The sequence below is a fragment of the Cygnus olor genome, chromosome 1 (genome assembly GCF_009769625.2).
Source record: "Cygnus olor isolate bCygOlo1 chromosome 1, bCygOlo1.pri.v2, whole genome shotgun sequence".
NCBI lineage: Eukaryota > Metazoa > Chordata > Aves > Anseriformes > Anatidae > Cygnus > Cygnus olor.
This window is the reverse complement of record NC_049169.1, coordinates 46,890,857-46,903,937: the sequence shown is the minus strand read 5'-3', so window position 1 is coordinate 46,903,937 and position 13,081 is coordinate 46,890,857. Positions and strand designations below refer to the sequence as shown.

The 13,081-nt window shown below is 35.6% G+C and overlaps 1 long non-coding RNA gene across 2 annotated transcripts; it reads left to right on the top strand.

Moving 5' to 3' along the window:
• Positions 1 to 1,917: 1,917 nt before the first annotated feature.
• Positions 1,918 to 12,925, top strand: LOC121072027. 2 transcript variants are annotated; one of them, XR_005820952.1, is made up of 6 exons: positions 1,918 to 2,060; positions 3,337 to 3,495; positions 3,587 to 3,686; positions 5,179 to 5,231; positions 6,617 to 6,715; positions 12,292 to 12,925. It is a non-coding gene; the product is annotated as an uncharacterized LOC121072027 (long non-coding RNA). The 2 variants fall into 2 exon arrangements; XR_005820982.1 differs by lacking the exons at positions 1,918 to 2,060; positions 3,337 to 3,495; positions 3,587 to 3,686 and adding an exon at positions 4,299 to 4,334.
• Positions 12,926 to 13,081: the final 156 nt, after the last annotated feature.

Genomic DNA, 13,081 nt, shown 5'->3' with positions numbered 1-13,081 from the left:
GGGTACGATAAATTAACAATTCTTCTTGCTCTAAAAAATTCTTCAGGATGTGACGAAGAGGCATGTTCTGGAAAGTCAGCTTTGTTTTGGAAAGTCAGTATTTTAAGGAACGCTTATATTACTGAGTGGTGATTGAACCTTTGGAAGTATTATAACGTTGGTGCATGACATGTGGAAGAAAGCGATATTTTTCAATATCCCACTTTAGGACCGAGAAAATAAATGCACTGTGCAGTTGAGTAATTACTTGCACTCTGTTCATGAATCTGTCTCTGCAATTTATTTATACATAAACAACTCCCTGATTGCCTCCAACACTTTGCCTTTTCTTTTCTGAATTCTTTGGCAGAAGAATGTTTTCTCCTCTCCTGCAAGTGTTTAGTTGCTCATCAGCCTATCCAACCCACCATTTTGTGGGAGCCCAGTTGGGCAGCAGTCAGAACTGAACCCTGTCTTTTGGGGTCTTCCTGCTCATTGGTCTACAATTGAAAAAAGATCCAGTTTATATCCATTTTGTTTTATTTGTTTTAACTTATAATCTTTTGCCTTATTTGAATAAAATATTTAAAACATTTTAAAATTTATTTATTTCAATCTACAGGCCTATTAATCAGGCAATTCATATTCAGGTACAACAGTCTTTGAAAAACTACATATTATAAAGCATAAGTATTGTATAGCGTAGAAACACCAAATAAAGAAGAATTCCTAGCATATGGGTCTGACCCCTCAGAAAAACAGATCCAATTGGAAAATATTGGTGAATTTATACCTTCAGATAAACTGAAAGCATAAGGAGTCACCTGCTGTTTAAACAAAACACAAATGCAGTTGTCTACTACTTATTACTTCACTTTAGCAGCAGAGCAAAAGGTTATGGTTTTGTCCACTCGTATCTGCAGAACATTTAGGTTATACTCAATTTTTAACACAGTCTTGTATTTCATTGGCTTCTGCAGGGAAAGTGAAGCATATGCATGTGTGGTTTGCTGAACAGTGATGGACTTTAGGACACTTGAATGCTTTTGTGCACTCAGGTCTAATCAAGAAGTGTATGTAGGATGTAGCAGAGTCAAATTGTTACCAATTTGATAGTTCTTATATTCAACTGTTTTTTCACACAGCACTGTTTTCACTAGAGCAGTCTGCTTTGACTTGCAGAGTTTTATGCTTATATAAGGACTCTGTTGTATGATTTTTTTTTTGTTTTCTTAAAAGAGAAGAACTCTGGCATAACTCTAAAGGGAAGAGCTGTACTTTGTTCCAAGGTTAAAAAGGAAAAATGAAACAAAAGAAGGACCAGTTAATAGCATAACAGAATAGAATGTAGAATGTTCAGGTAAAATGAAGTCGAGTTTCAACTATGATGAAGATGATACTGCCTGGCAAGCACTGTCTGAAGAAGACAAAATAACTAATAATTTATCTGTACCTGGATTATTAGGATAAATCTGCAGATAAAGATATGTGTATAATGGAAGCTTCAAAAGCTGCAAATCTCATGTGATAAATGATTCAAAGTACAATACATTAGCTTGGATTTTAATGTTTGTAAAATGAATGAAACAGTATATCTATACGCCAAAGCCATATTATCATAACTGCATTTGCCAAAATATAAGACATAAATTGCACTTAAATTTAGTAATCTGCGATGGTATGCTTGAATGTATCTTTGTGATTAAATGTGAACAATTGCTCCTTTAAGGTAAAGGTCTGTGTATGTGTGATTAATCAGATTGAAATGACAGGGCGGACAGCTCATGCCATGCCTAGTTATCAGAATGATTGATTTTAGTCGATGCTGCTGGATGAAAAAATATCTGTTAATAACTACAGCTGCAAAACTCCTGATGTCACTGATAGCACAAATCACTTCTCACATTCTGTATTATCTGGCTCATTTGCAGATACAGAGCATACAAACTGATCCATTGGAACGCAAAATTACAACTTACAGATTTATGCAAGAGGGATGACTGCAAAGTGCTTTGCATGAGTAGTGTAAGAAGCTGAAAATTGCTCCTGTTGTAGCTGTCATAGACACGTTGTTTTCTTTGGTATGTGTGGAGTTTTTGCTGTCAGGCTTTTATCATGCAGACTGTTTGTGCAGTACCTCTCTTCCTGCTTAAAATAGAAAATCAGTTACTGAACCCGGATGCTATTAAGTGTTCTTAGAATAGTTCTTAACTAACTTGGTTGATTTGCACTTTCTGATGAAAGAACATTAGGTTGTTTATTACGGGTTCTGAACAAATATGTTTGGAAAGCAACAAATAAGATTACAAATTGTATTACATCAACATAATTGTTTACCATAGTTATATTCCTTGCAATATAATATTTATCTGTTTAGTTGGTATGCTTTTATTTTGGAAGATCAGGAGAGCTTGTCTTGTTGAAATATTATATCTTATTTGCATTTTGCAAGGGTTAGGGGAATGGCGTGTGCCTTATGGACCTCAGAGTAGGAGGGGGGCAGCAAATGATGTCTTATTATGTATCTGGTAGGATACACTGTTCTTGCATTCCCTCTATTTATTAATGCATGTAAGAGACTACACTGTCCATTTATATTGCCTTTTTTTTCTTTTTTCTCCCCTTTTCCCTTCTGTTCCAAGTGTTTAGCACCAGAAGGTGTAATAAGCTTCATTTTTTTCCAGCCTCTCATGTCCATAAACTGCAGAATGAACACAGGGCTGAGAGAAGTGCAAATCCCTTTGCATCAGTATTAACTGCTTCTCCCCCTCCCCCAGCAATTCACCTGCTGTTGTTCTAAATCCATCTCCCTTGCCCAGCCTTTCTCCACTGTCTTTTCATCTGACATTCCCCACTGACCCACAGCAACACATTTCATATGCCTCCAAACACAAAAATCTTCTGCAGGTTTTTATAGTCTTTATTTGCCCCCAGAATTCACAAATGCATCAATTTTCAGGAAGCAGTGCCCTGAAATGCTGGGATTGTTGCTTTCTTGGAATGATAAAATCTTCTTTTGCTCTTTCAAGCTTCTGCTTTCTGTTTCATTGGTGAGCTCTTCAACTTCAAAAAATTTCATGTATTTGAAAAAAAAAAAAAAAACACCAAAAAAAACACCCACAACAAACACCACACAAAACCCAGACTTGTTGAATGCTGTTCCATTATGCTGCTGTTTAATTATGGCTGGTGTTCTGCAGCAGACCAGTGTGGTCTGGATACTAGTTAGCCTTAGCATCTTATGGATATAAGTAACAGGGGAAAAAAAAATGTTAAATTACAAGAAAGCAGAGATAATTCTTGCTTAGTAGGATATTAAAGCATTACTGTCATTATTATTTGTTCTTATTTCTCCAGAGGACCCTGGTCTTGATTGTGATTCCGTTGTGGTAAGTGCCTCTATCAATCACAGGGAGATCATGTCCTTGCCTGAGGATGTGCATATAAAGATACCCCATACAGCAGCATGCCCTGAAGGAGCTTGATGGTAATTTCATGGGTGCCAAATATATTAATGTGAGTTCAGGTAGACTGGTGTGTTTCTGAAGTCTGAGGTATTTTAAGATAAAAACTTTTATTAATTAGTTAACTTCTTTATTTATTCCAGTGAGATTCTCCTAGTCTATCACAGTAACTATGATGCAGAAACAAAAGACTTGCCTGCCTTTCAGATCTGCAAGCTGTTGAACTCTGAATGGAAGAATAACGTGGGATATATGAATATCAATGTATACAATAATTTTAATTGTTGAAGAATTTTTATAATCATTAAGAACATAATCCTCGACAAAATCTATGTGGATATTGCTCTTTTATATGCTGAGAAGGGATGTATAGGAATTCCTTGTTAGAGACTTTCACCAAAGGAATGGAAAATTGAGGGCGACTCCTTTCCACTAGTGCAATTTACTTTTTCCTTAGTACTGAGGAATCATCCCTTAATTTGAAAGTCATAGTATTTTGAAGAACAAACTATTAATATTCAGAATGGATGCAGATGCCCTCTAAACAGCTAATAATTTTGAAATACTATTGGCCGTAGATACCAATAAATTACATTCTCTCACTTCCCTTTCTTCTAAATAATGAATGTCACACTAAGCTGCAAATATGCTTTAGTCTTTTGTTCAAGCAAAAGAGTAAGGATTGATTTTCAGCATACTTATACGTTTCTGTTTTTTTCTGGGTTCGCCATCTGGTTTGTTTGCAAATATGGCAGTGGGCATTGAGAAGATTTGTTAAAAATATTGCCAGTTCTTTTTATGAGCAAGACAACTGAAGAAGGAATTGGAAGAATCTGAGCCATGAAGGAACCTGCACTAGGAGTTCCTGGCAACATTCTTTTCCTAACATCAGTAAGCCATTGTTTTGGCTGTAAGATTGAGTGAAGATTAACTGTCTAATGAATTTTAGAGATGAGGTCACAGTTTGACACTGAGTACAGGGCATATGCATCCGTTCCATTCACAAGGCATACCCACTGTCTCCAGGCAGAGCTGCAGGACTCCTCATGTATAAATAAATAATCTGATGTAAAACAGATTACGTTCCTCAGATATCAATCACTGGTAAATATCATGTTCTACTCACGATGTAGGAATACTAAATGGAAACCCATGACGATTTCAAATTGCTGTGATATTTACAGTCCCAGGGCTCACTGTAGAGACTTATTGGATGTCTTTGCCTCTGAAAATGGGCTGAAAGCTGCAGTGGGATACTCATTCCTAGCTTGCCTCTTAGACTTTCAAATTAACATTAATCTTATTTCCTTCAACCCTACGTCTGAATTACTGGAAATAATGCAAAAAGCTACCAGATTGCTGCCCATTGGGTTCACTGAGGAAACAAAACCCCATCCCAACCTTTCCTGATTCCCTGTCTGGCAAATGTTTTGGACTACCGTGTGCTGGGTTTCTATATGAATACAGGGTCTGAATGCAGTGGGAGAGAAAGGAAGAAATGTGGCAAAGCAAGCTTGAAGCGTTGGTGTCCCTTGTACTAGCTGTGCAGTTGTTTATTTCCCTTTCCTTCTACCTAGCCATCAGCTCTTTTTCTGACAGTAGTCACGCATCACCCATTTCAAGTTGCAAATAACACATCCCTCCATGTGTTGGCATCTAGAGACAGAGTTGGTTCAATCCTGGAGTATTGCCATCTTTCTGGTACAGTGACTGCAATTTTTTTTTTTTTTTGCAGTCAGTTCATACTCTCCCCTCACCAGCTTCTCTTCTTCACTGGCTGAAATAAAGGTGAGAGATTGTTTACAAAACTCATGAATTCTGTGTTGGAGACTGTCAGTTTTTTTAAAGAAGCCACAGTTGGATGCTTTGAGTCTGGATTCTGTTATTTTTCAATACGAATGTAGCTGCTGTTTCATTCCTTCTGAATTTTGGCTTAATAAAAAAGAATTCCAGACACGTTTCTATCTATTTTACTTATTCTTAGAGGGGAAAAGAGTCTACATAGATTATTTCTTTTCTCATTTAGTATATTAGATTATCACAAGCAACTTAGCTTGTGATAACTTTTAATGAACTATAAGGATAAGAAGGAACTCAAAAGTTGCTAAATATTCAAGGTTTTAATCATTGTTGGTAGTAGGAAATATATCATGCCAGATGGATAGTTTTTACCCTTTTCAGTCTTGACATAACTGCTCTGATTTTGGGGTTGGATTATTTTTGGCTCTGTAACATCATCATTTCATAACAAAAGGAAGATTTAAATAAAAGAATAGCCCAGCCATGGACAACTGTTGGCAGAGCAAAAACCATATTGGTCAAAAATGCCATCAAAGAGGGATACACAGCACTCTATTAGCCTGTTTTTGTCCAGTTACCCTAGAAGTAGGTCTAAGGAAATGGTCTAGCGAAGTCAGCCAAGCTGGTAGGAGAATCATTGCAAATTGGTATATCCAGCTTTAGCTTTAATGAGCTTTTCTGTGGAACAAAAGAATTCAGGCTGATCAAAGTTCAGATGTGTGTCTAGAGATCATTATTTTCAACTGGAGTACATGCAGAATTTGATTTTTAAGTCCTTTATTAATTCTATTTTGAACTTCAACCACAAAAATTTTAATTTTAGCGTGGGTCTTCATGACAAGAATTTCTGTCTTCAACAGTAATGTCTTCCTTCATACAGCATCATGTTTGGCACATCATGGATTTCATGCCAATGGGCGTCCTGAATTTTCTGAAGAGATGGCTTCAGTGTGAGGGAAAGCTTACTGTTTTGTTATTAGTTCGTATTACCTAAAAATGTACAGTTTTTTCAAATGTAGAAGTCTGAAACTATTTCTATGAAATGGTCATATAGGAGAAAGCCAGTTACGAATTGAGAAAGAGAAGCAGAGACTTTTCAGAGGTATATCCAGCCAATTTTGATTCTCTTAAATTATGTCAGGTATTTTCAAGCATTTTTTTTCAGTGGATTCATATTTCAGACAGTATTTCTGACAATCTATTTTGTGATTCATTGACCACAAGGTTTAAAATTCTAGTCCATATTGAAACAGTAATGCCAAATTTGTAGTGATAAATTAATAAATTTATTTTAAATAAGTCTTTGATATTTAATTTATGCTTTTTATTTTATCTCATTTTTGGTTCATTACTTTTGCTATTTTTCTGTCTAGGAAAAAGTGATCAAAAGAGACAGAGGGTTCAAGGGGGAACATTGCTTTAGACTTGTCCATATAAGAAAAAACAAGTAGAAATGCGTTGGCCAAGGAAGGGTAAGGGTGCTCATAATGTATATTTATTTTTCTTTATTATAAACTTTTTATTATATGTTCCTGATTTTATTTTTTTTAGTGATGAATAAAAGATCACGGTGACACTTTTTCTGTACCAACATTGCTACCCTTGGAAATCTATTTAAAATGGGTAACCCATGGTTCATAATTGGCTAGTGTGCCTGTTAATACTATTTTCATAAGAGAAGATGTTTCATTTAGCTGAATTTATTTATTGACTAAATATCTTGAATTTCAACAGAGTGGTACTGTAGCTAAATTATAACCTCGTATACTAAAAGTGATAATACCCCTTATCATTATTTAAGTCTGTTGTACTATGCAATTATAAGGACGAGGAGGAAACTGAAGAGGAGATGAGACACTGAGCAAATGTTTCAGTTTTAGCATTTTTTGTTCTTTATTATTACTTATCCGTTTTACAGCAAACCATATTTCCTTATAAGTGGGCTTTGAATTGAAAGAGTTAGTCATGTTGTTTGTCTAATTCTAAAGAAATGCACGTTTTATATTACTCATGTAAAGCTTTCATGATCTCAGTCTTTAAAATTAACCTGCTGCTTGGAATAACAAAATCTTGGTGGTTAGCAAGTTATCATATGAACTAAGTGGCAGAAAGATGATCTGATCTTCCTAGGATATACTTTTCCATAGATTTGAATTACAATTTGCGATTGAAAGAGCCAGAAATATTTTCTAAAAAGTATGTACTGATAGACATAAACACTATGGCTTGACATAGCTTGCAGTGATCTGTCAGGAAAATAAATAGGGACAATTCTCCCCATGGTGTTTTCTTCAGTGAACTCTCTCATACACATTCTGATGAATGTCCCTACTCTAGAAATTAAGCTGGAATAGCAACATTTGGTTCTGATTGTGAGGCCATTATTTTTTTATGGTTTCATATATGCCAGAAATGTAATAGCTTTTTGGAGGAGCTTTCATCTAGTTCCAGTCTGAAGCTACCAAGTATGAAAGTGTGAAAAGACATTACTTAGTATGAAAAAAGGGGAATGCAAACAGGTGGAAAGCAGTGATTCAGCAGTTTTAAACAACGATGGGCATGCAGGTATGGTTCAGGAACTGGACTAAAGTTAGCTTATTTGTTCTAGACCATTTGGCCTATCTTTAGCTGTTACCATAGGCAGTCCCAAAATTTAACTTTTGAAGCCCTTATATGTTATATTGTCAAGGAATCTTGCTTCAAGAGCTACTTCATAAAAAGACTCTAATAACCTTTCAGGTTAGAGCTGGAAAAGTGGTTGCAATGCTCAGGAGAGATAGATTGGGAGATCTATTCCACAGTATTTTGGTTGGTTGCAGTACTTTTATGGTGTGTTTTTTGTTGTTGCTTTCTAATTTATGTATGTATGTATGTATGTATTTATTTATTTATTTTAAAAACAGGTTATACACAGAGATGCTTTACTATTTAAAAATATATTTTACTTTATGTTCTCAGAGCTCCATAAACCAAACTTAAACAGGGTAGATTTTATTTTTCTTTCTTTCTTTTCCTCACCTGAAGCATCCTATTCTTGTCCTAAACTCTCAGAAAATTTCAGAGCTGGAATATTTGAATAAACTCCAACAAACAAACAAAATCTCCTTATGCATGCCTACATCAAATCTTTCAAGAAGTCATTAAATACTCTCAAGAAATTTTGTAAAATATATCGTTTTGCTGATAAAGAGATGCATAAGGTGTATACTAAGTCTTAAGGAATGAAATCTATGTATTCTACACATATGAAGTTGACACTTCCTTGAATAGGAATTTAAAGTCTTTGGGGGACAATAAGTTTTTTAAAAAAGAGGGGGTTGGGGGAGTAGAAAAATTTTGTTAGGTGACTGTCATTGTATACCTGCTTCAGATATTGTAGCCTGGATTTTTGAAGTCTGTATATCATTGTATTCATCTATATTTTATATCTAAATAAAATATGGTACACATTATTATTTTTTTTCCTTCAAATTGGTGTAAAATGTAAGAACATTTTCCTGTGCTGTAATAACTGAGAAAGTCTATCGTTTATATATACTACAATTAAATAGAGAGGATACAGAGTGTGATTACAGTATGTCAAGAGGGCAAAGAAGGGAGTTGCCTACCTGAGGCCACTGAATAGCTTCAGAGAGCTGGCCAGTATTATGTTATATCTAACGGCAATGTAGAAAAGTAATTGATCCTTGAACCGACAATAAAATGCTTGCTTCTGAAACTGGTGTGATAATTTAAAGACATGCTGTTGCTGTGGAGTAGGACTGATTTTGCTTTCTCTTATTCACTTGTTTCTGTGGCTTGTATGCACTTGTGTATTACATTTCCCTGTGACCATTTTATATTGTAAACTATTCAAATTCCTGGATTTTTGTATGTATCAGAACTATGCATGTTTAATTTCATGAGGAGAATTCATTGCTGAGGGGTATGGGTTTTTATTTTTATTTTTGCCAGGAACCCATCACAGTTCTCTATTTTGTTGTTGTTGAATTTAAGCTTCCTCTTGCAGTGTTTTCAAAAATGTGATTGTTTCTACAAATGCTGAACTGCTACATTATAGTACAAACATACAATACATATAAGTACAAAAAAGAATCATTTAGGTTGGAAAAGACCTCTAAGATCATCTGTTCCAACCTATAACCTAGCACTGACAAGTCTGCCATTAAACCATGTCCCTGAGCTCTACATCTACACATTTTTTGAAGACCTCCAGGGTTAGTGACTCAACTGCTTCTCTGGGGAGCCTGTTACAATACTTCACAACCCTTTCAGTAATGATTTTTTTTCCTAATATCCAACCTAAACCTCCCCTGGTGCACCTTCAGGCCATTTCCTCTTCTCTTATCACTTGGTGCTTGGGAGAAGAGATGTCCTTTGGTCAAGAAAGGATGAAATGTTTCAGCTGGCATATATATTTATTTGTGTGTGTGTGTGTGTAGCTATCCATCTATAGACATGTACATATTAAAAGGTACATCTTTAATTATATATAATATATAAATGATATGTAATACTTATTTCATGAATAAGTAATAACACATATATGCTGAAACTTGAACAGTTATTTCAGAATGCCCAAGTAATTTTTTGTCTTTGAAATTCTAGCTGAAAAGCTAGCATCTTACTATTTTCTTAATTGTTGCAATTTCACTAATGCTATTTTTCATTAAAAGAAAGAAAAAAGGGAAATGAAAGTAACTCAACACAAAACCTGCTCGTTGGAGTGTTTTGGCAGGCTTACTGTTGAATTTCAGCAGGTATTGCTTTTCAGAGGTTGGTTTGTATTCTGAGGTGTGCTTACTACAGTAGGGTACCAAAAACATTAGGTACTTGTGATATATGTTGTTTGATCATGAGATCACTCTCCCACTCTCAGATTTGGTGGAATGTGGCCAACGAATTGAAAAATCACTGTACATAGAAAAAGCACAATCTCATTAAGCATAATTTCTTCAGAAATCAGGCCAAAGCAGTGTTAAAAGATGACAAAAATCAGAATGCTTATATGAGGAAATGTATAAATATGTTGAGAATTTAGATCAGTTTTTTCACAGAGAACTAAGACTTTTCCTTGGGATAAGAGTGGGGACTGATTACTGACTGATCTCTCATATACTTCCTTAGTCTTCACTTTTTTATTTTGATACCTGTGAGCTTGCAGTATATGCAATGACAGTTGGAAACAAAATGATTCTCCTCCTCTTCTTTTTCTCACTGATTTTGTTTAACTTAAACTGTGTTGACAGAAAGGAGTTGGAAGGAAGGGAGTTTGGACAAATTTATCTCTGTTTGGACAATTTATCTCTGTCATAAAGAAAGTCACACTTGGGAACGAGAAAAGGCAGGGAAGATCTTATAATGTTTTAGCATGCATTAGAATATTAATAGTCAATTATCACAATTAAATAATAAATTCTGGCTTCTAAGTATTGTGCCAGTTTCTGAAAGCAAAGCATTCCTTGTTATCTCCTTGAGAGAGATAAATAAAATTGTCAACTAAAACTGGGAAATGCTAAAGTACATCTTTTATTTATCATGCCATGTCCATCTATTTGTCTTCTCTCTCATTGAAAATGTAGGTTGGTTTGAGATTTAAAATTGTTAATTTTCTCCTCTCTCCCTTTACTTGAATGTCCTTTATTTTCATGTGCAGTCAAAGAAGCGTGAGTATAAGCTTCCATGCTGTGCGTATAAATAACTCCACTAGCAACTAGCAAGAATTAAAACATGGCATTATCTGTGATAGCTGCATTAGCTGGAATGGTTTACCCAGGATACATTAACTAATAAACTTGTATCTATTTAAGAAGGAGTCTAATTAGGATGCTTTTGTTATATAAACCAAACCACATTGTTTAATATAATAAAACCTACATAAAATAATGAATAGAACATCTTCTATTTCATTATTTCTTCAAATGAGATGACTTAAAGGTAATTTCTACATTTTAAGCATTTAGTTTCATAGCACTCCCTAGCAATTCACCGAGTGTAATGCCTCAAATGTTTGCCATTATTAAGAAACATTTAATGTAAGATTAGATCAGTCATAAATATTTTATAGGGAGAAATATTTCAGGTGCTTTCCAATGCCTTTATGCCTTTAATTTTGTGCATCTACATACAAATAAAAGGGATGCTCCATTAGCATATTTTACGCCTACCACATCCTTCTGTTTTGGGTGAGTCAGTCTCAAAACACTCTGAAGTCTCTCAGTTTTGTTTCCAAAGTCAGATAGGTAAATCTCAGTCCCTGCCACTCTCATCTAAGCCGCTCTCCCTTGGATGACAGCAGCCTTTGTGGTAAAGTTACGGCTGTTCCCAAGCATCTGCCAATGCCCTCCATCACTCATGATATGGATTGTGCCTGGCACTGGGAGGGACAGATCATGCAGCCTCCTTGCTGATAATGGGCAGCAACCTGGAGACCACTGCACCCCCTCCAGATATACATGCCTTGTTTGTTCCTTCTGAAATGCTTTGATATCTAAATGATGATCTGGGACTTTTAGAGGCTAGATGTGGTTTTACTCAGTACCTTGAATCACCTTCTGAAACATATCACTGTTGATGGATTTGGTTCTCCCTTCATAGTGAAGACAAAGTTTGTACCATGGTAGTGCCATCTGAGTAAGGCAGTTCAGTCTGTCCAAATCAAGCCAATGAAGGAAAAGCAGACAGAAGAAACTGAATTTTTCTTGTGGTGTGTTACAGCAGGAATGCTACAAAAAGAAATATTGTACTTTTGGGCACACAGTTAAACAAAAAAAAGGGGAAGTTTCTGAGAAAATGAACCAAGTTCTACAGTTGCTTTTTCCCTCCATCTTTTTTGCCTTTTGTAATGAAGGAATTGTGTACCACCTGCTGCTGTCCCATTAGGCCCACATCCCTCCTGACTACTACTCTAATTTTTATGACCAGAACAACAGTACCCAAAGTTTCCCTCTCAGGGGCTCATGACACACATCTGGGTTGTGATTCACCTGCGGCAGTTGAATATCCAGTGGGTTTGTGACCCTGTTTCTAAATGCATCCTGTCTTACAGCACATGGACCCTAACTGAGGAGCTGCTGATGTGAAACATGCACAAGAGTCAGACGTGAGCAGCAGCAGCCTGGTGTGGAGCTTCCTCGAGCATGGCCACAGCCTTGTAAAGAAACATCACAGCCTTGGAAGTTATGCTTGGTACAATTAGTCTGCTCTGTGCTTTAGGGTTGTTCTTCACTGTGGAAGTTTAATAAGCTTGAAGGAGGCATAGTGTCTGCACTGCAGCCTGCCTATTCCATTTATTCTCTTGCTTTCTGAAGACAAAACAATGCTGTGTGTATATTCTGTTATGATAATATGCTAAGCAAATTTCTTTCAATGACTGAAAATGAAATAATGTTAATTGCTAAAGAGAGAAAAATAGTTTTTCATAGCACCATTTAAAACTGTTTAACTAAATGGAATTAACAATATATATATTATTTTTTTGAAAGTTGTTTTCTAGTTCAAATCTATCCTCTGTTTTCTGCAAATTTGTGTGCATCTATAAAATCTGTCAAGTCTGGTTTTGTTGACAGGCAATATTGTTCTTCATTTGGAAGTTTGATTTGCTTCCTATGAGTTTTCTTGATATATAGTACAAGTGCAGTTATAACTTAAGCTTGAAAAATCCCACCCTCCAAGTGGATGTAAGTGAAGATACCATAAATCATGAGAATATTCCTATGTATACTGTTTTTTTTTCTAGCTTTTCACTAGCATGTTGGTGAAAAAATTAAGAAAGAAGCTTCAAATTAGATGGGTTCATTAAAATCTTCCTTGCAATGGGCCATTTTTCAATGTCTGCA